We start from the raw sequence: 20,952 nt of genomic DNA, 5'->3' as shown, positions 1-20,952 counted from the left end.
ACCAACAGAGACATTGTGGACTACAGAATGCATGTCCATGTCTTCGGGAATAGCCTGTCCCCTGCTGTCATCGTATACAGACTAAGGAGGGCTGCCAAGGAAGAAGAAGATGACTTTAGCAGTGATGTGAGAGGGTTCATCGAACGAGAGTTCTACGTCGACGATGCACTGAAGTCATTCCCGGCCGAAGCAAAGGTCATCAGTACCCTTGGACAAGCTCAGGAACTACTTGCACTATCCAACCTCAGGCTACACAAGATAGCCTCTAACAGACCAGCAGTGATGGAGGCATTCCCCCCCTGAAGATCGTGCTAAGGACGTCAAGGATCTAGGCCTCTTCACTGATGACCTCCCCCTACAGCGTAGCCTAGGAGTGTCTTGTAACATAGCAACAGACACGTTCACATTCCAAGCCTTAGATGACAAGAAACCCTTCACACGTAGAGGAATGCTCTCTACAGTCAACAGCCTATACGACCCGCTCGGCTCCTTAGCCCCTGTCACCATACAAGGTAGGCTGCTCCTCAGGGAACTCTCCACACACGCTGAAGAGTGGGATTCACCCCTCCCTGAAGAGATGGAAGCAGAGTGGGACAGATGGAGAGACTCAATTCAAGACTTACAGGAGATCCGAATACCTCACTCCCATACGTCCTTCTCTCACTCAAATGCCCAATTCAAAGAACTTTGTGTCTTTGCAGGCGCATCCGCTAAGGCCATTGCAGGTGTGGCTTATCTGAAGGTCACCACTCAAGATGGACAAAGCAAAGTCGGCTTCGTCTTTGGTAAGGCCAAGTTGGCACCCCAGCCAGACCTCACCATACCCTGATTGGAACTGTGCACAGCAGTATTAGCAGTTGAGATTGCAGAGTTCATAGTAGAGGAGATTGATCTGAAGTTTGACAGCATCACATATTATATGGACAGCAAAGTGGTGCTAGGATACATCCATAACCAAAGTAGACGGTTCTACGTATATGTGAACAACAGGGTCCAACATATTCGACAGTCCACATCCCCCAACCAGTGGAGGTTAGTCCCCACAGACCTGAACCCAGCTGACCATGGCTCTAGATCTGTAACAGCGTCCCTTCTCAGCTGCACAGCTTGGCTGTCAGGACCTGCTTTTCTTCAGGGTCAGTCCCTGCACTCCTCTGAACTCAAGGAGTCATTCGACCTCCTCAACCCTGTTTCTGACTCCGAGATATGCCCACAAGTCACAGCAAACATTACTCAAATCTCTAAGGACCTGATGAGCACCAAACGCTTCGAGCGTTTCTCCAAATGGAACACTCTCATAAAGACAGTAGCACGCCTAACCCACATAGCTCATACCTTCTCCCAGCCTACACAAGAGAGTGGCTGCCATGGGTGGCACATCTGTCGTAAGAGTCCCTCTAAAGAGGAGCTCAAGAGAGCCAAAATCCTTGTGATGAAGAGCGTCCAACACGAGTGTTACTCAGAAGAGTTAAAGTGCATAGCAACAGAACGCAACCTACCCCCTCACAGCAGTCTACGGAAGCTGCATCCTATCATCAACACTGACGGACTTCTCTGAGGTGGTCCTTCTTTTGTCGCCAGAGGACTCCAGTGACAAGTAGAGTTCGGACTATGTGGAGTCATTAACGACCCCAGATGGGGAGTGTTCTGGACTTATTACATGCAGATAGCACCCTCTAGTGGTAGTTAATGTATAGCAGTGTTAGTGTATGGCATTAGGTTATTTGACCTTCCTGTTTTAACCCGGAAGTAGTATTCCAGAAAGAACCTGGCAGAGTTATGGAGAATCTGACATGAGGGATTCTCAATCCTGTGCCATCTCATCTTATATGCTAGGCGAGACACAATGTCTGTGAGTATCTTTGTTTGTTAACATGATAGCAACTTTGTAAGTGTAGTATTTGACAATACTTTGTTTAAAGAAGTTATTAGTTGGTAGTTACCAAAGTTTAGCTCCAGTGCTAGTTAGTTATACAATTAGTCTATTCTATTGTTATAAATATGTTTATTTCTTATGTAACATTTAATGTATAGTACTCAGTTCTATGTACAAAACACACTTTGTCTTTGTTTACAGTTTCACAAATTTGTTCAAATAAAGCTTCAAAACAGCAAACCCGCTTGTCGAGAAATTATTTGAATGAGTGTTTAGCTGGCTGGATAACTAGATAGGAGCACGTCTAGCGAGACCAGTACACCATTGAAGGCCATTCCTCTGCTCCCCTAACTTGACGCTTCCAATGCTCTACTGACCGGTCTCCCATGCTCCACCCTCTGGAAGCTTCAGCTCATCCAAAGCTCTGTTGGGTGTATCCTGTCGAACACCAAATCCCGCTCACCCATCACTCAATTCCTCATGGACTCCTGGTCCTACAATGCCTCAATTTTGCAATTGTGTTTAAATCTCTGCTTGGCCTTCCCCTCCTCAACCTCTACCCCTGTAATCCCTCCAAACACTCTGCTCCCCAAATTCCACCCTCTTGTGCAACTCCCTTCCTTTTGTCCCATCTTTGGCCCCATGCTGTGGGATTCCCTCCGGAAACCCCTCCGCCTCTCCACCACTTCTCCTCTGCTTAAAACCCACCTCTTTGACCAAGCTTTTGGTCGCCCCATCTAATCTCTCCTTCGTTGGATCAACATTTGTGTTCCTAAGGCCTTGCAAGATTAAAGACGATATGCAAATTCAGGATGTTGCTGTGACTATTGACAGTACAAACCCTACTGAAGCAAAACTGTTCAGTGATTATTTGCACAGCATCTTTGACCCTCTCTGCGCATGCGCGCCCATTTGGGACTGCGCAGGCACCCTCGATCCAGTCGCGCATGTGCAGTACTCAACGGTGCAGTGGCTGCAGCCTGCACCACCACACTTTCCTCGGCTCCATGCGGAGAAGGTCAGGGGATCCGTTGGTGGCCAGGGGAGATATGGGAGAAAGGATTGGAGGGGGTAAAAAAGGGATTCGGGGGGGAGAGAGGATCGGGCGGGGGAGAGAGGATCGCTGGGGTGGGAGAGGAGAGGGGATCGAAGGGGTGGCCTTGGGGAGTGCTCAAATTTGCTCCTAATTGTGCAATGAGCGGGCGGGAGTTCTGTGTTGCGGTAGCGATGGGCCCGAACATTTGCAAAGGAAAATTATATTGGGAGGGGGAAACATAAAATGTGCACAGCGACACAAAGGCGATAAGTTTGACTGCCATTCTTGGTTGAATGGTAGGCATCTATAGGTTTACCCCAAATATTGTAGCTCAGAACTGCATAGAAACATAGAAACTAGGAGCAGGGGTAGGCCATTCGGCCCTTCGAGCCTGCTCCGCCATTCAACGAGATCATGGCTGATCATCCAAACCCTAGCACCCGGTCCCTACACTGACAGCCATCCCACCCAAGCCCTATCCCCGTAACCCCGTAACCCCACGTATTTAATCCCCCCTAACACTAAGGGCCAATTTTTATCATGGCCAATCAACCTAACCCGCACATCTTTGGACTGTGGGAGGAAACCGGAGCACCTGGAGGAAACCCACGCAAACACGGGGAGAATGTGCAAACTCCACACAGGCAGTCACCCGAGGCCAGATTTGAACCCGGGTCCCTGGCGCTGTGAGGCAACAGTGCTAACCACTATGCCACCGTGCTGCCCTGCAATATCAGAGAGGAGAGAGGATCAAAGGGGAAGATAGAGGTGAGGGGATCGAAGGGGCGAGAGAGGAAAGGGAATCGAGGAGGGGAGAGGAGCTCAGGAAAAGAGGAGCTCGCAAAAGGTCTGGAACTCGTGGGGGGGGGAATGGAGAAGGTCATAAGCTCGGGGTTGGAGATCAGGAACTCGGGGAGAGAAGGTCAGGAACTTGTCGGGAGGGAGCATGGTGAGAACAGTGGAGGGGGGGGAAGAACATGATCCAGGTCTAAGGAAGCGGAAGGGGGGTGTGGGGAATGAGAGCAAGATCCTGATCCAGATGGGAAGATTGATCACATTTTCCCACGCTCTATTAGGCCTGGATCACGTTCACCCACTTTACACCTACCCCACGTTCTCCCTCTCCTACCCCATTTCCCCCCACCCCACCCCAGACCACAGTGGTTCAAGAAGACAACTCACTACTACCCTGTCAAGGGCAAGTAGGGATGGGCAATAAATAAATACATTTTTAAAATGAGAGTGTATTCTGGTCCTACAACATGCATAACATTACAATTATGCTGATGAGATTGTACGGCGCAACCCTTTAAAGGGATCGCACACCCAAAAAAAGTTAAGTGGGACATTGTCCACCAACACGTTAATTTCAAAATTCTCATCCTCATGTTAAAATCCCTCCAGGGCCTCACCCCTTCCTATCGGAATTCGGCAGTGTGAGTGCTCCCAACCCGTGAGGGTGAGCACTGTCTGTTCTCTGAAAGCAGCAGTGTTGCACTGTGAGCTCTGCACCCTGGCTGTCACAATGAAAGGATCTAATTACACATTTCAGGCAAACTGCTGGGTGTATCTTATCCTCCAAGGGCAATAGTTACAGCCAATAGTGTTTCTGGGGATTAAGTAGACATAGGGTTAAATTGCAGAATATGTCTCAGACACAGAAGAGCAGATCAAGTCCTAGCTTGAGGACAATGTGTTATTGTTTTGAGACAGGGACAGGAAGGGAGACTGGAACCCTATCCTGAAGTAGGATAGCCCTGAATTCCCAGTGCTATCCCACATCCTGACTCTCAGTGATATCCCACACCCTGACTCCCAGTGATATCCCACATCCTGACTCTCAGTGATATCCCACACCCTGACTCCCAGTGATATCCCACACCCTGACTCCCACTGATATCCCACACCCTGACTCCCAGTGTATCCCACACCCCGACTCCCAGTGATATCCCACACCCTGACTCCCAATGATATCCCACATCTTGACTCCCAAATGATATTCCACATCCTGACTCCCAGTGATATCCCACACCCTGAGTCCCAGTGATATCCCATACCCTGACACCCAGTGATATCCCACACCCTGACTCCTAGTGATATCCCACACCCTGACTCCTAGAGATATCCCACATCCAGAGTCCCAGTGAATATCCCACATCCTGACTCCCAGTGATATCCCACACCCTGACTCCCATTGATATCCCACATCCTGACTCCCAGTGATATCCCACACCCTGAGTCCCAGTGATATCCCATACCCTGACACCCAGTGATATCCCACACCCTGACTCCTAGTGATATCCCACATCCAGAGTCCCAGTGAATATCCCACATCCTGACTCCCAGTGATATCCCACACCCTGACTCCTAGTGATATCCCACATCCTGACTCCTAGTTATATCCCACACCCTGACTCCCATTGATATCCCACTTCCTGACTCCTAGTAATATCCCACACCCTGACTCCCATTGATATCCCACTTCATGACTCCTAGTGATATCCCACATCCTGACTCCCAGTGATATCCCACACCCTGACTCCCAGTGATGTCCCACATCCTGACTCCCAGTGATATCCCACACCCTGACTCCCAGTGATATCCCACACCCTGACTCCCAGTGATATCCCACATCCTGACTCCCAGTGATATCCCACACCCTGACTCGCAGTAATATCCCACACCCTGACTCCGAGCTATATCCCACACCCTGACTCCCAGTGATATCCCACACCCTGACTCCCAGTGATATCCCTGATCCTGATTCACAGTGATATCCCACACCCTGACTCGCAGCAATATCCCACACCCTGACTCCCAGCTATATCCCACACCCTGACTCCCAGTGATATCCCACACCTGGACCCTGTGCTCTCTGTTCTTTGACAGTCGCCCTCTCTGCTGAAGTAATTTTAAAGTGAGTCACCTGGGAGCTGCTACATGAGCCGATGCTGTTCGGTCCTGCAACAAATATTTCACAAAGAATTCACCAATATGATCATTTGCAGCTGGAGTAATAAATAAGTCCGAGTGTTATTTGTGCAGGTTAGATCCCTTCTAATTGGAGCCCAGCCTGTCAGTGACTATTGCTAATCCATCATGCCTCACTCTATTTACGTACCTCATTGGCAAATGTGATGTACTGGCGGTTTTATTTCGGGACATTGCACTAATACAATCCCGCTCGGTGTGGGTCCCACTGAAGCTCTCCTCGTTCTTCACACTCTTGCTGCTGTCAGTTTGATGCAGCACAGGCGCTGCACTTGCACATGTAAACAACAAAGTGTCACACTCAGCTGCTATTTTTAATCCACCACCCTTCTCGCGTCCCTGGGTAAGTATTAGTTACAATCGGATGCATTGCGTATTCTGAGCAATGTGCGTCCCAGCTGACAGGAGGAGGCAGCGGGAGCAGGGTTGGGGGGGGTCATGTGGGGCAGGGGAGTGGAGGGCAGAGAGGCCTGGGCCAGAGAGGCCGGGGCTGGGGTGGCCGTATGGGTGAGGCCTGGGGAATGGGGGTGGGGGGGGGGAGAGTTTGTTTTAATTAACAAGATGCCCAGAATTGTGCTGCCACTGAAATTGGTTTGGATGGGGCTCTGAGAGAAGCAAGTTAGAATCCTAGGGTCCCCAGCACATTGTAATCAAGTAGAGTTTTGCCTTGTGAAGCAGATTTCTGCTGTCACCCACACTACATTAAACAGGCATTGTTTGTTTTGGTACCTATAAACCTGTAAATAGTGACACAATGGCCTTGATATTAAACACCCCCCCCCCCATGATGGGGGGGAGATCAGGGGAGGTCTAAAAATTAAAAATTGGGAACGTGTCCCCAGCCCACCGCATACACCTCTGTGCCATCATTATGGCAAGGGGTTGCGGGCCATGCATGTGTCCCGCCATGGCGAGGCAGCACGCTTCATTAACATATTGAAATCAGGCTCCCACCGTGCAATTTAAATTCAGCAGTTGCTGCACGTGTTTCCCAGGGCGCTGAAAACCTGGCAGTGAATGGGAGCCGGGAGCTGGCAGCTCAAGAAGGTCAGAGCCTTTATCAACACTGCTTGTGGGCCAGGAGGGGCAAGGAGTCCTCCCCCCAGCCCCCCACAAGGAAGCCTTCGGCCTCTCCTCTGCCAATCGCAGCCTCCCTCCCCCTGCTGCGTTCGGTGACCACCCACTGCCAACTAAGCCCCGATCGTGAGCTCCCATCACCCCCTCCCTCCCTCCCGGTTGCCGGGTTCTGACATCCCCCCTCCACACACCGATCCCGAGCCCCCACCCTTTCCTGTGATAATCGGGCTCTGATGCTCCCGACCCCCCCCCCACACCATGCTCCGATCTCTTCAGACCTCAAGGGTCCTCGGCTGTGACCTCCTGCCACAGGGTTTCCTGCCCGCCAACCTGCCAGCCAGCCTGTCAATCTGGCCGGCAGCCAGCAGGAAACAGAGGAAGGAAATGATAATGAGGTCCTGCCCTTAATATCGACAGGACTTCCACGTTCCCGGGATTTCCGGGTCACCCCCTTACACTCCCCCGCTCCCTCCCTGCCTCCCCGTAAATATTGGGGCCTATCGGTTTCACCACATCCTATAATAATTCTACAAAATTTTGCCATGTAGCGGTTCGTGTTGATCGCCACCAAATAAGAGAGTTTGACTTCGACAAACTATTAACAAGTTGTTTATTTACAGGAACAGGCTAATTACATCAGGTAAGATGGCAGGTAAGATGGCTGACTGTAGGAGCACCGTGGTATAGGTCTTGTCCCAGCGGGGACTCCACGAGGACTGAGTTTGCAATCCTGTGGGGAGCGTGATGACGTCATCACGTTTGTGTTGTGACGTCATCACGTTGTTTGCATTTCCCGCGCTTAGGGCGCCACGTGATGCGCGTCGTTGCATCGCTGGCCGTTGAGGCCGAGGTCGCGAGGCCGGGCTGTGCCGGTGCTTGCCGCGGGAGCGGAAGATCGCGTCACTCCCGTCGGCTGGCCATTGAGGCCGAAGACGCTAGGCCGGGCTGTGCCGGCGGCAATCCTATAAGGCTGAGTCGGGCCGGCGGCCGCCGCACGCACGTCACGTCATACGTGACGTGACATAATCATGTTAGGGTGAATCTTAAAGGGGCAACGGCCCCAACAGGTAAGTTAAAAGGGCAACGGCTCCAACAGGTAAGCTAACATATATAAGTAAGTTAAGTACATACAGTTAGGTAAGTTAAAGGGAATTATGTATATATCTATATGTAAGGGACAACCAGTGGTACTGCCAAATAGGCCCCCCCAGAATTCGCTTCAACGAAAGTCCAAGGATGAGATGGTCTGACGAGCTGGTGGTCACGGCGGTCGTGCTGTCTCGACTTGGTAGGCGAGGTATGAAGACGCTGCTCGTGAGCGGATCCTTATGCGCGTCGTGGCGAATAAAACGTATCCGTCAGGCGAAGGACCGTGAAGACGTGCGAAACAGCAGGCCTTGTCAGAGTGATGGGCAGGTTGGGCGGACACGGGCGATGACTCTGTTGATGTTGGAACAAGTCCTTGTTCTGACGAACTCTGCAGGAACGCCAAACGAGCGATCCAGAAGGACTTGACAGGTGAGGTCGGTGAACTCGCCGACAGGTGAGCGAAACCTTCGGGAGGCTGGAACGCATGGAACGGTGCATGCCATAGTGCTACGACGATAACACAACGGAGGGTGAAGAGTTGCTGCGTTGATCAGTGATCGGTGAGGCCAGCAACTTTCACGTGGCTGATCGCGGCCGCAGGATGCCCGTTGGACCCGTCCTCGATGTGTGCAGCGTCAGTAGACGTTTGCGTTTGTTAAAGGGAAAACTGGAGAAAGGGCGGCAACGGTCCAGGTTGTTGTTGCTTTCAGGAGGGGTTAACTCTGCCTGGAGGGCGGCAACACTTGTAACAGTTCTTGCTTTAGGAGAAAACAGCTGGGAGTGTGGCACGCCTTTTGTTCACGCCGAATCGTGTAGTAGGTAGCACAACCAGCAGGCTGAAGGGCTGGTGCGTCGTCGACGGAGAAGGAGTCGTCGTTTTTCACGAGGGATGGGTCCTCGTGGTTCGCGAGGGATGGGTCCTTGTGCGTGAGGAGTGGGTCCTCGTGTTTCGTGGGGGTGAGTCCTTGTGGTATCCCCGCGGGGCGCGCTCCGATCTTGTGGGCCCGAACATGCTGTACCCCGCGCTTGGAGAGATGTATACTTGCTGTTGCTTTGGACGTAGAGGCGGACGATCCGTGTGGCGGTAGAAGAGTCGAATACGGAGACCGTGAGCACGTGCGTGGTCTGTGCCGCATCGATGTTCTCAGCGAACAGGGCTTCTACCTTCATAAAGCACGAGGGAGACCGTGGCTCCCTGGATTGCGGTAGCGACAGCGGAACGGCTGATGCTTCCATAGCGTGCTTCGTTTGTGAAAGACGTTCACAAACCCACCAATTGTAGCGCTGGTGGACGACGGTTGCCGTTGGTCGTTCTCTACCTCTGTGAGATCGTTCGTGAAAAACGGGCTCACCTCCAAGCTGCGCTTCCGTTGTGAATACGTACGCAAAGACGGGGTTGCTTTTGGTGGAATCGATGTTAGGCGGTTGCTGTTCCGTGATTGTTCGTCGGTTGTGCGTTGATCGTCTTGAGGGAAGACGAGGTTCAGGCACGTGTTGCTACCGTGAAAATCGTTCACGGATATGGGTTCACCAATTGTAGTGTTGGATTTGATGAGCTCCCGTACTCACGTCATTGGGTCACCAATGTAGCGGTTCATGTTGATCGCCACCAAATAAGAGAGTTTGACTTCGACAAACTATTAACAAGTTGTTTATTTACAGGAACAGACTAATTACATCAGGTAAGATGGCAGGTAAGATGGCTGACTGTAGGAGCACTGTGGTATAGGTCTTGTCCCAGCGGGGACGCCACAAGGACTGAGTTCGCATTCCTGTGGGGAGCGTGATGACGTCATCGCGTTTGTGTTGTGACGTCATCACGTTGTTCGCGTTTCCCGCGCTTAGGGCATCACGTGATGCGCGTCGTTGTGTCGCTGGCCATTGAGGCCGAGGTCGTGAGGCCGGGCTGTGCCGGTGCTTGCCGCGGGAGCGGAAGATCGCGTCGCTCCCGTTGGCTGGCCGTTGAGGCCGAAGACGCTAGGCCGGGCTGTGCCGGCGGCCGTCCTAGAAGGCTGAGTCAGGCCGGCGGCCGCCGCACGCACATCACGTCATACGTGACGTGACGTCATCACGTTAGGGTGGATCTTAAAGGGGCAACGGCCCCAACAGGTAAGTTAAAAGGGCAACGGCCCCAACAGGTAAGCTAACATAAGTAAGTTAAGTACATACAGTTAGGTAAGTTAAAGGGAATTATGTATATTATCTATATGTAAGGGACAACCGGTGGTACCGCCACAGCCTCCCCTTGATGGTCATAACTCTGCAGTGTTCCGCTCAGATTCTCCACAAGCGGAGCCTGTGTTTCTTACCTTACATTAAGAGCAATGCTGTTGGTGGAGAAATGTGACACAGGCTGAATCTGTCCCATTTACGGGAGGTGCTACTTTTTTTTTAATTAAAAGCCTTTTTGAAATAAAAAGCGATGTTTATTTCCCTGTGCTAGGGGAACACTGGGCAGACACGGGAGTCCCGTCTCCCTGCATAGACTGAGACACCGTTAGCAGATGGGGATAGAGCCCCTTCGTAGAGTGGCAACTGCAAGTGAGAATGTCTTGCAGAAGTAGGAAACCAATAAATTATTAAAGCCGCTGGAGTCCCTGGACCAGCCGAAGGCAGGTCGCAGAATAACTGTGTCATGCCTTGTTAAGCTCATTACAAAATAAGGACTGGAACAGGCAAAGAAACAAGTGGGAGGCTCACATACTGTCAGAGAAATCAATGAGTCCAAGAAAGTGTAGAAGTTTCAGTGATGTGCACACTACCACCACGATACCCAGTGTCTGCAGCCCCTCCGACTCCCCTTTGATATTCAGCATTCTTCCAAGTACTTCACCGGGAGGCACTGCTTTCCAGTCATGACAAGCTGCTGAGTGTAATCCCAGGAACCTCTTCTAACTTGGATCACCCTCTCTCTAAACTGCTACCACTATTATTCTCCTCCCTCCTCCACAACAGGATACCTCTCTCTCTATCTCTCCCACCTTGTATCTCTCTCTATCTCTCTCACTCTCTCTCTCTCTGTCTTTCTCTCACTGTCTCCCTCTGCCTGTCTCACTCCCTCTCTCACTCTATTTCTCTCTATTGTTCTCACTCTCTTTCTCTCACTTTCTATCTTTCTCTCTCTCTGTTGCTCTCTCTCACTCTCACTCTATTTCTCTCTGTTTCCCTCTCACTCTGCCTTTCTCTCTCTTTCTCTATCTCTCTGACTCTCTCTCTTTCCCTTTCTCTGTCTCTCACTATCTCTCTCATTTTCTGTCTCTGTGTCTCTGTGTCTCTCTATCTCTGCTCTCTCTCTGTCTGTCTTTCTGTTTCTCTCTCTCTACCCATGTGTCTCTCTTTCTTCCTCTCTGTTGCTCTCCCTCTCTTTTTCTCTTTCTCGCTCTCTCGCCAAACTTGCTTCAAAGCTAAGATTCAGCCAACCTCAGCAGCCTGATGCCTGCCTCTCGTGTTGGGAACATGTTGCCGCTCCCTCTGTAGTCATTTGTTCTGTAGCACACTGCAAACACAGCAGTCTGTACCTCTCACTCCCAGCAGCAGCAACAAATACACTCACAAACACTACCGTTTGAAATATGGATATCTCTGCTTGCAAGACATTTATTGGCCCCAGTCCAAATAACGACATTGAAACAAAAAGAAAAAATAAATACCCAATCCCAACTACTTTTTCAATAGTTTTTCTTGTACAGGTATTGGAGACCTGTTTCCATGTGTTTTATGACATTTACTGAACACTATTATTTGGATATGTGCAATTTAATGTGGATAAGTATGAAATCATGCACTTTGGGAGGAACAACATGGAGAGGCAGTATAATCTAAATGGTACTATTGTGAGGGGGTGCAAGAACATAGGGACCTGGGGGTGCATATTCACAAATCCTTGAAGGTGGCAGGGCAAGTTGATAAGGCAGTTAAGAAAGCATATGGGACACTTGGCTTTGTAAATAGGGGCATTGAATATAAAAACAAGGAAGTTATGCTAAACCTTTACAAATCTCTGCTTAGGTCTCAGCTGGAATATTGTGTACAATTCTGGGCACCACACTTTAGGAAGGATGGCAAGGCCTTGGCGAGGGTGCAGAGGAAATCTACCAAGGTGAAAACAGGGATGAAAGACTGTAGCTGTTAAGTCTGTGAGTTGTTCAAGTAACTAATACTCAGACTTAATCAGTAACAATAAAACAGGTCCTTACTGGTTGGAGGTAGGGACTACACTGAATACAAGATTACTGCACAGTGCTTATATACCGGTGTGTTCACCCCCGGTATTACGTCTACAGCAGCCTGAGAAAGTAGTACATCTCTTAAGGTGGAACAGGCTTAAGCTCTCTTAAGGTGGAACAGGTTACATACACAACACTCCTCCCTTCTTAGCTTTATAGTCATCCCCCCATTTAACATAACGTAATAACATATATACATATATAACTTCATGTTTAACGTAACATATCACAGATTCAGTCTCTGCGGAAAACAGTTCACTGATTCAATCTCTGTGGTGTAGTCAGTTCACATTATTCATTCAATAGTCCTTTCATGGATTTAACAGCTTGAACTTCCGAACTGATTTGGCTCCGTTCGGAGGGACCACGTGTGTGATCTGGTAGAGGTGATAATGGTTCAGATGGGTCATCTTCTGTTTTTACTTTTCCCTTTCTGCTTCTTGGAGACTCTCTGGGCTCCATTGTCAGCTGCCACAGCTGCCAGCTGCATGCGCAGTTCCTCCTTCTCTTCCTCCTGTTTCCGTCGTAGAGCCAGCTTCTCCCGATGTCCCGTAGACTTTTGGTGCTCCTCCATGATTTCTGCACTTTGGGAGTCGAAGTTACAAGCTGGGCAGGACAGGACATCGTAATATTCGGTGTCGTCCACCAGGTCATGGTAATATTCGGTGTCGTCCTGAGCTAGACCAGCGAGAGGGTCGTCTATTTCCTCCATACCCAGCTGGACGTTAGCCAGCTCTTGTTCCAAATCCAGACATCTTTCCTGAAGAGACTTCTTCATGTGTACCTCTGCATCCAGCTTTTTCTGGGCTTTCAGCAAGTCGTTTACTAGTGACCTCATTTGTGATTTTAATACTTCAACTTCTTTTGGAGATTGATTGATCGGACTATGCAATCCCTCTACCGGAGCAGCTGTTTCAGCGGTCTGTTGTTCTACATTGACGTGAGTCAGCGTACTTTTGGCATTCAATGGCTGCTCTGTTACAGTCGTTTCAGTCAGTGTCGTCACATCAGCCATCTCAATGACTTTTGAGAGCTCCGAACCCTTTTCCTTTGAAGATCGCAGCTCGTGTTCAAGTTTTTCCCATTTCAGAGTCTTGTCCCTCAGCATATGAAGGAGTTGGCTGACCGTTAACTCTTCTGACACCAGATTATGGCACGCACCTTCAGAACCTGAATCAGCTTTGATTCGTTCGGCCTCCTCGCGCAGATGGTTGGTGTGCTCCTGCTCCATTTTCTCCATCAGTTGCTTCTGTTGCCTTTCCAGATTCTCCCACTCTGTAACAAAGAACTTTTTTATTTCATTCATCTCTTGCTCAAAACGGCGAATCATTTGTTCTAATTGCTGTTGTAGTTTGAAATGGAGTTGAGTTCGAGCCCAGTGTCCCTCAAAAATGTGCATATCAGTAGACTTGACAGACTCAGAATTCTCTGTTAAACTATGTTGTTGTTGCTCAGTGGAATTCTGTGCTGAAACTTTGTCTTTTGCACATGGGTTGGTCTTACCATCATCAGTTCTAGAGTCTGGGCTGATTATCTGCACCGAGTTCTCATTCTTTATGGCTTTTAGCGAATGCCAGTCCATATTTATGTTTCTAAACCACTCCCGGCCTAGTAGTGGTGGACCTCCCTCCGGTAGCACATATAAGTCCATTATTTGACTTCCTTCGCCCTTGTTGGCCACTGCAACCTTTATTGTCCCGATGGGGTCCACTCTCTGCCCCGTGTAGGTTGTCAATATAATCTCCGTATCCTGTAGGGGAATATGTTGGAATAACCTTCTGTAATCTTTCTTATTCATGACCGACAATGCCGATCCAGTGTCCAATTCCATTTTTACTTGGACTCCTTCTATCTGAAGAGTAACCCAAATTGTCTGGAGGTCTGCACCCTTACCAACGTTGAGTACCCTTAAGCTAGCCAGTTCAATACTGCTTAAGCCAGCCAGTTCATTACTGCTAGCGTCTGAATCGGACTCCTGTTCGGCCACCTTGTGTACCTTTGCGTATTTCCCTTGCGGTGACTTCTTGTTGCTGGTCTTCTTCCCTGACCTGCATACTCTAGCTATATGTCCAAGCCTACCACATGTTCTACATTCTTGGTTTTTAAACCAACACTGGTTCTGATCATGCGTTGTCTTTCCACAACGATAACATTTAACAGAACTCACACCCAATTTGTGTGCACTGAGCTCCGGTGACCGTAGCTGCATTACTGCCGTGCCTCTCGCTGCGGCTTCGTGTGCTGCTGCCATAGTGACCGCCTTCTCAAGCGTCAGCTCATTCTCCTCGAGCAGTCGCTTTTGTGTATCCTGTTTAAATAAACCACACACAAATTTGTCTCGTAGTGCATCTGTCAGTCCCGTTCCAAACTGGCAATATTTCGCTAATTTACGCAATTCCAGCAAATATTCAGCATTGCTTTCATGCTGTAGCTGCCTTCTGTCGTAAAATTTAAATCGTTCCGCTAGCTTCAGCGGCGTGGGGTTTAGATGATCTTTCAGGACAGTAACAATCTCATCGAACATCTTATCCGCCGGTTCATCTGGTGATAACAGGTGTTTCAATTGCCCGTATGTCTTCGCACCCATTAAATTTAATAATGTTAGAGCTTTATCTTGGTCAGGAATTTTATTGGCCTTACAATAATTTTTTACTCTTTCAACATATATGGCCCAATCTTCGAGGTCACTATCAAAGGTGCTAATATTCCTGTGTTTAGGCATTGTAGATTTGCAATTTCTCAGATTTTACTTTCTTTACTTGTTATCAAAGATGGTGGCTTCCCGCTCTTGCCGTCGTCCTCCGCCCACAAAATGGCGGTTTTCCCGCGCTTGGCGGTCTTCACCCGTCCCCCGACGCCATCTCCCTTCAGCCCCCGAGTGCGGCCCTTATCTTCGCCGCGATCGCCTGAGTGCGGCCCTTATCAGCGGATGCGATCGCTGGATCGCGAAGTGGCTCCCGACCGAAGCGGCTCTCGGCCCTTATCTTCTGTGCGATCGATAGCCCACGCTGTGCACCGCGGCTCTCGCACCTTGGGCTTCTGCAGCCGCCGCGCCTTTCAGTTCGAGTGCGGCCCTTATCTTTGGTCCCGATCGCTGGCCCGCGCTGCGCCTCGCACTTGAAAGCGGCCCGGCCTTATCTCCAATCGCGATCGATGGCCCTTATCTCCTCCGACTTCCCCAGCCCTGTCTTTGCATCCAACGCTGCTCGGCTTACCCACCACCGAGGTTGAAAAGGAAGCTGCAGGATGTCTTCTGCACTCCAGTTTTCAGTCGCTGATGGAGGCTTCAGGGTCCTAATGCCTGTGGGGTGGTGAGGTTTGAAACCTCTCTTCAACGTCCTGTCTGTGGACGAAGCCGCCGTGGAATAACTGCCGCAGGGTAAGAATCTGACTCGTCGCCAGTGTTAAGTCTGTGAGTTGTTCAAGTAATTAATACTCAGACTTAATCAGTAACAATAAAACAGGTCTTTACTGGTTGGAGGTAGGGACTACACTGAATACAAGATTACTGCACAGTGCTTATATACCGGTGTGTTCACCCCCGGTATTACGTCTACAGCAGCCTGAGAAAGTAGTACATCTCTTAAGGTGGAACAGGCTTAAGCTCTCTTAAGGTGGAACAGGTTACATACACAACACTCCTCCCTTCTTAGCTTTATAGTCATCCCCCCATTTAACATAACGTAATAACATATATACATATATAACTTCATGTTTAACGTAACATATCACAGATTCAGTCTCTGCGGAAAACAGTTCACTGATTCAATCTCTGTGGTGTAGTCGGTTCACATTATTCATTCAATAGTCCTTTCATGGATTTAACAGCTTGAACTTCCGAACTGATTTGGCTCCGTTCGGAGGGACCACGTGTGTGATCTGGTAGAGGTGATAATGGTTCAGATGGGTCATCTTCTGTTTTTACTTTTCCTTTTCTGCTTCTTGGAGAATCTCTGGGCTCCATTGTCAGCTGCCACAGCTGCCAGCTGCATGCGCAGTTCCTCCTTCTCTTCCTCCTGTTTCCGTCGTAGAGCCAGCTTCTCCCGATGTTCCGTAGACTTTTGGTGCTCCTCCATGATTTCTGCACTTTGGGAGTCGAAGTTACAAGCTGGGCAGGACAGGACATCGTAATATTCGGTGTCGTCCACCAGGTCATGGTAATATTCGGTGTCGTCCTGAGCTAGACCAGCGAGAGGGTCGTCTATTTCCTCCATACCCAGCTGGACGTTAGCCAGCTCTTGTTCCAAATCCAGACATCTTTCCTGAAGAGACTTCTTCATGTGTACCTCTGCATCCAGCTTTTTCTGGGCTTTCAGCAAGTCGTTTACTAGTGACCTCATTTGTGATTTTAATACTTCAACTTCTTTTGGAGATTGATTGATCGGACTATGCAATCCCTCTACCGGAGCAGCTGTTTCAGCGGTCTGTTGTTCTACATTGACGTGAGTCAGCGTACTTTTGGCATTCAATGGCTGCTCTGTTACAGTCGTTTCAGTCAGTGTCGTCACATCAGCCATCTCAATGACTTTTGAGAGCTCCGAACCCTTTTCCTTTGAAGATCGCAGCTCGTGTTCAAGTTTTTCCCATTTCAGAGTCTTGTCCCTCAGCATATGAAGGAGTTGGCTGACCGTTAACTCTTCTGACACCAGATTATGGCACGCACCTTCAGAACCTGAATCAGCTTTGATTCGTTCGGCCTCCTCGCGCAGATGGTTGGTGTGCTCCTGCTCCATTTTCTCCATCAGTTGCTTCTGTTGCCTTTCCAGATTCTCCCACTCTGTAACAAAGAACTTTTTTATTTCATTCATCTCTTGCTCAAAACGGCGAATCATTTGTTCTAATTGCTGTTGTAGTTTGAAATGGAGTTGAGTTCGAGCCCAGTGTCCCTCAAAAATGTGCATATCAGTAGACTTGACAGACTCAGAATTCTCTGTTAAACTATGTTGTTGTTGCTCAGTGGAATTCTGTGCTGAAACTTTGTCTTTTGCACATGGGTTGGTCTTACCATCATCAGTTCTAGAGTCTGGGCTGATTATCTGCACCGAGTTCTCATTCTTTATGGCTTTTAGCGAATGCCAGTCCATATTTATGTTTCTAAACCACTCCCGGCCTAGTAGTGGTGGACCTCCCTCCGGTAGCACATATAAGTCCATTATTTGACTTCCTTCGCCCTTGTTGGCCACTGCAACCTTTATTGTCCCGATGGGGTACACTCTCTGCCCCGTGTAGGTTGTCAATATAATCTCCGTATCCTGTAGGGGAATATGTTGGAATAACCTTCTGTAATCTTTCTTATTCATGACCGACAATGCCGATCCAGTGTCCAATTCCATTTTTACTTGGACTCCTTCTATCTGAAGAGTAACCCAAATTGTCTGGAGGTCTGCACCCTTACCAACGTTGAGTACCCTTAAGCTAGCCAGTTCAATACTGCTTAAGCCAGCCAGTTCATTACTGCTAGCGTCTGAATCGGACTCCTGTTCGGCCACCTTGTGTACCTTTGCGTATTTCCCTTGCGGTGACTTCTTGTTGCTGGTCTTCTTCCCTGACCTGCATACTCTAGCTATATGTCCAAGCCTACCACATGTTCTACATTCTTGGTTTTTAAACCAACACTGGTTCTGATCATGCGTTGTCTTTCCACAACGATAACATTTAACAGAACTCACACCCAATTTGTGTGCACTGAGCTCCGGTGACCGTAGCTGCATTACTGCCGTGCCTCTCGCTGCGGCTTCATGTGCTGCTGCCATAGTGACCGCCTTCTCAAGCGTCAGCTCATTCTCCTCGAGCAGTCGCTTTTGTGTATCCTGTTTAAATAAACCACACACAAATTTGTCTCGCAGTGCATCTGTCAGTCCCGTTCCAAACTGGCAATATTTCGCTAATTTACGCAATTCCAGCAAATATTCAGCATTGCTTTCATGCTGTAGCTGCCTTCTGTCGTAAAATTTAAATCGTTCCGCTAGCATCAGCGGCGTGGGGTTTAGATGATCTTTCAGGACAGTAACAATCTCATCGAACATCTTATCCGCCGGTTCATCTGGTGATAACAGGTGTTTCAATTGCCCGTATGTCTTCGCACCCATTAAATTTAATAATGTTAGAGCTTTATCTTGGTCACGAATTTTATTGGCCTTACAATAATTTTTTACTCTTTCAACATATATGGCCCAATCTTCGATGTCACTATCAAAGGTGCTAATATTCCCGTGTTTAGGCATTGTAGATTTGCAATTTCTCAGATTTTACTTTCTTTACTTGTTATCAAAGATGGTGGCTTCCCGCTCTTGCCGTCGTCCTCCGCCCACAAAATGGCGGTTTTCCCGCGCTTGGCGGTCTTCACCCGTCCCCCGACGCCATCTCCCTTCAGCCCCCGAGTGCGGCCCTTATCTTCGCCGCGATCGCCTGAGTGCGGCCCTTATCAGCGGATGCGATCGCTGGATCGCGAAGTGGCTCCCGACCGAAGCGGCTCTCGGCCCTTATCTTCTGTGCGATCGATAGCCCGCGCTGTGCACCGCGGCTCTCGCACCTTGGGCTTCTGCAGCCGCCGCGCCTTTGAGTCCGAGTGCGGCCCTTATCTTTGGTCCCGATCGCTGGCCCGCGCTGCGCCTCGCACTTGAAAGCGGCCCGGCCTTATCTCCAATCGCGATCGATGGCCCTTATCTCCTCCGACTTCCCCAGCCCTGTCTTTGCATCCGACGCTGCTCGGCTTACCCACCACCGAGGTTGAAAAGGAAGCTGCAGGATGTTTTCTGCACTCCAGTTTTCAGTCGCTGATGGAGGCTTCAGGGTCCTAATGCCTGTGGGGTGGTGAGGTTTGAAACCTCTCTTCAACGTCCTGTCTGTGGACGAAGCCGCCGTGGAATAACTGCCGCAGGGTAAGAATCTGACTCGTCGCCAGTGTTAAGTCTGTGAGTTGTTCAAGTAATTAATACTCAGACTTAATCAGTAACAATAAAACAGGTCTTTACTGGTTGGAGGTAGGGACTACACTGAATACAAGATTACTGCACAGTGCTTATATACCGGTGTGTTCACCCCCGGTATTACGTCTACAGCAGCCTGAGAAAGTAGTACATCTCTTAAGGTGGAACAGGCTTAAGCTCTCTTAAGGTGGAACAGGTTACATACACAACAGTAGCCATGTGGAGAGATTGGAGAAGCTGGGGTTGTTCTCCTTAGAGCAGAGAAGGTTAAGGAGTGATTAATAGAGGTGTTCAAAATTATCAGGGATTTTGATTGAGCAAACAGGGAGAAACTGTTTCCACTGGCAAGTGGGTCAGTAACCGGAGGCCATAGATTTAAAATAATTTGCAAAAGAACTAGAGGAGAAATGAGGAGAAATTTCTTCACACAGAGGGTCATTGAGATCTGGAACACACTACCAGAAAGGGTGGTGGAATCAGATTCCATAGGAACTTTCAAAAGACAATTGGACATGTAATTAAAGAGGACTAATTTGCAGGATTATGGGAAAAAGCTGGGGTGTGGGACTAAATTGGACAGCTCTTTCAAAGATCCAGCACAGGCACGATGGGCTGAATAGCCTCATCCAGTGCTCTAAGATTCTATGGGCTAGAAATTTGGTATCGCCCCGGTTGGGGTGCTAAAAAATTTTAAGTTTTAGGATTAGCGCCTCTGACCTCCCACTAAATTGATTGTTAGCGCTCCAAGAAAGAACTGGAGCACTAAATTAAGCGCTAATCACCTAACAAAGGGCATTAAACACAAAGAGCGGGGCGCTACCCGCAGAGCGATAACCAATTTCAGGTGCTCTGCAATCGGGATTCATCATTCGCACTGGCTCCTTCCAACTCTTAAAGGGGAGGTTCAATCATTCTGCACAACCTCATTCTCAACATTGCTGGCTCTGAACGCGACTTCCAAGCAACTCAACAGCTGCACCTCTTATCCTCATGGCTGATCCCAGTCCCAGGGAGAGAGCTCGCCGTTTCAGCGACCAGGCATTGGAGGCATTGGTCACGGAAGTCGAAAGAAAGAGGGCAGTGCTGTTCCTGGCCACTGGCAGGAGGCCATCGCCCCAGGTCTTCAGGGCAATGTGGAGCGAAGTGGCCCAGGACATCTCGGCCAGCAGTGTGGTCCTCAGGACCCTCACACAGTGCCATAAAAATTCAATGACCTCACTCGAGTGGTCAGGGTGAGTACCAGCTTCAACAAGTCCTACATACCAGCATCTGAACCTCAGTCTGTACACACTGCACAATGTAAGATTTGCAAAATTTACGCATTTCCCCAAAGGTTATTATTAATAAAAGGGACCCTGCATGGACATTTTAAAAAGGGGTCCCAAAGATGGCGCCAGCACCTCGTGGCCAAAAGCCTGCAAGATTTTAAAAGCTTGGACTCTGTGGCACAAGCAGCTTTTGGGGAAATTGAAACCTAAAATGCAATTTCTGTGAAGAAGGACTTTTGTATTTTGAAAAGCAGACAGCAGGACTCTGAATTATGCATTAAGCCAAATCGTACACAGACCAAAAACCAGTTAGGCCTATACTTGAGGCCATCAAGTTGTTTGCATAAATAATCGGAAACAGCTCAAGGAAGCCATCGAGGCTGGGCAGGCCGATTAAGATGCATAAATAACAAAACAACTCGATAATCAGGCCAGTAGGTGCGATCACCGGCCATCTAAA

This window comes from Somniosus microcephalus, chromosome 8 (assembly GCF_052327205.1).
Source record: "Somniosus microcephalus isolate GS21.2 chromosome 8, FLI_Smic_1.0, whole genome shotgun sequence".
In the NCBI taxonomy this organism is placed as follows: Eukaryota; Metazoa; Chordata; class Chondrichthyes; order Squaliformes; family Somniosidae; genus Somniosus; species Somniosus microcephalus.
Note: the sequence above shows the minus strand (reverse complement) of the source record.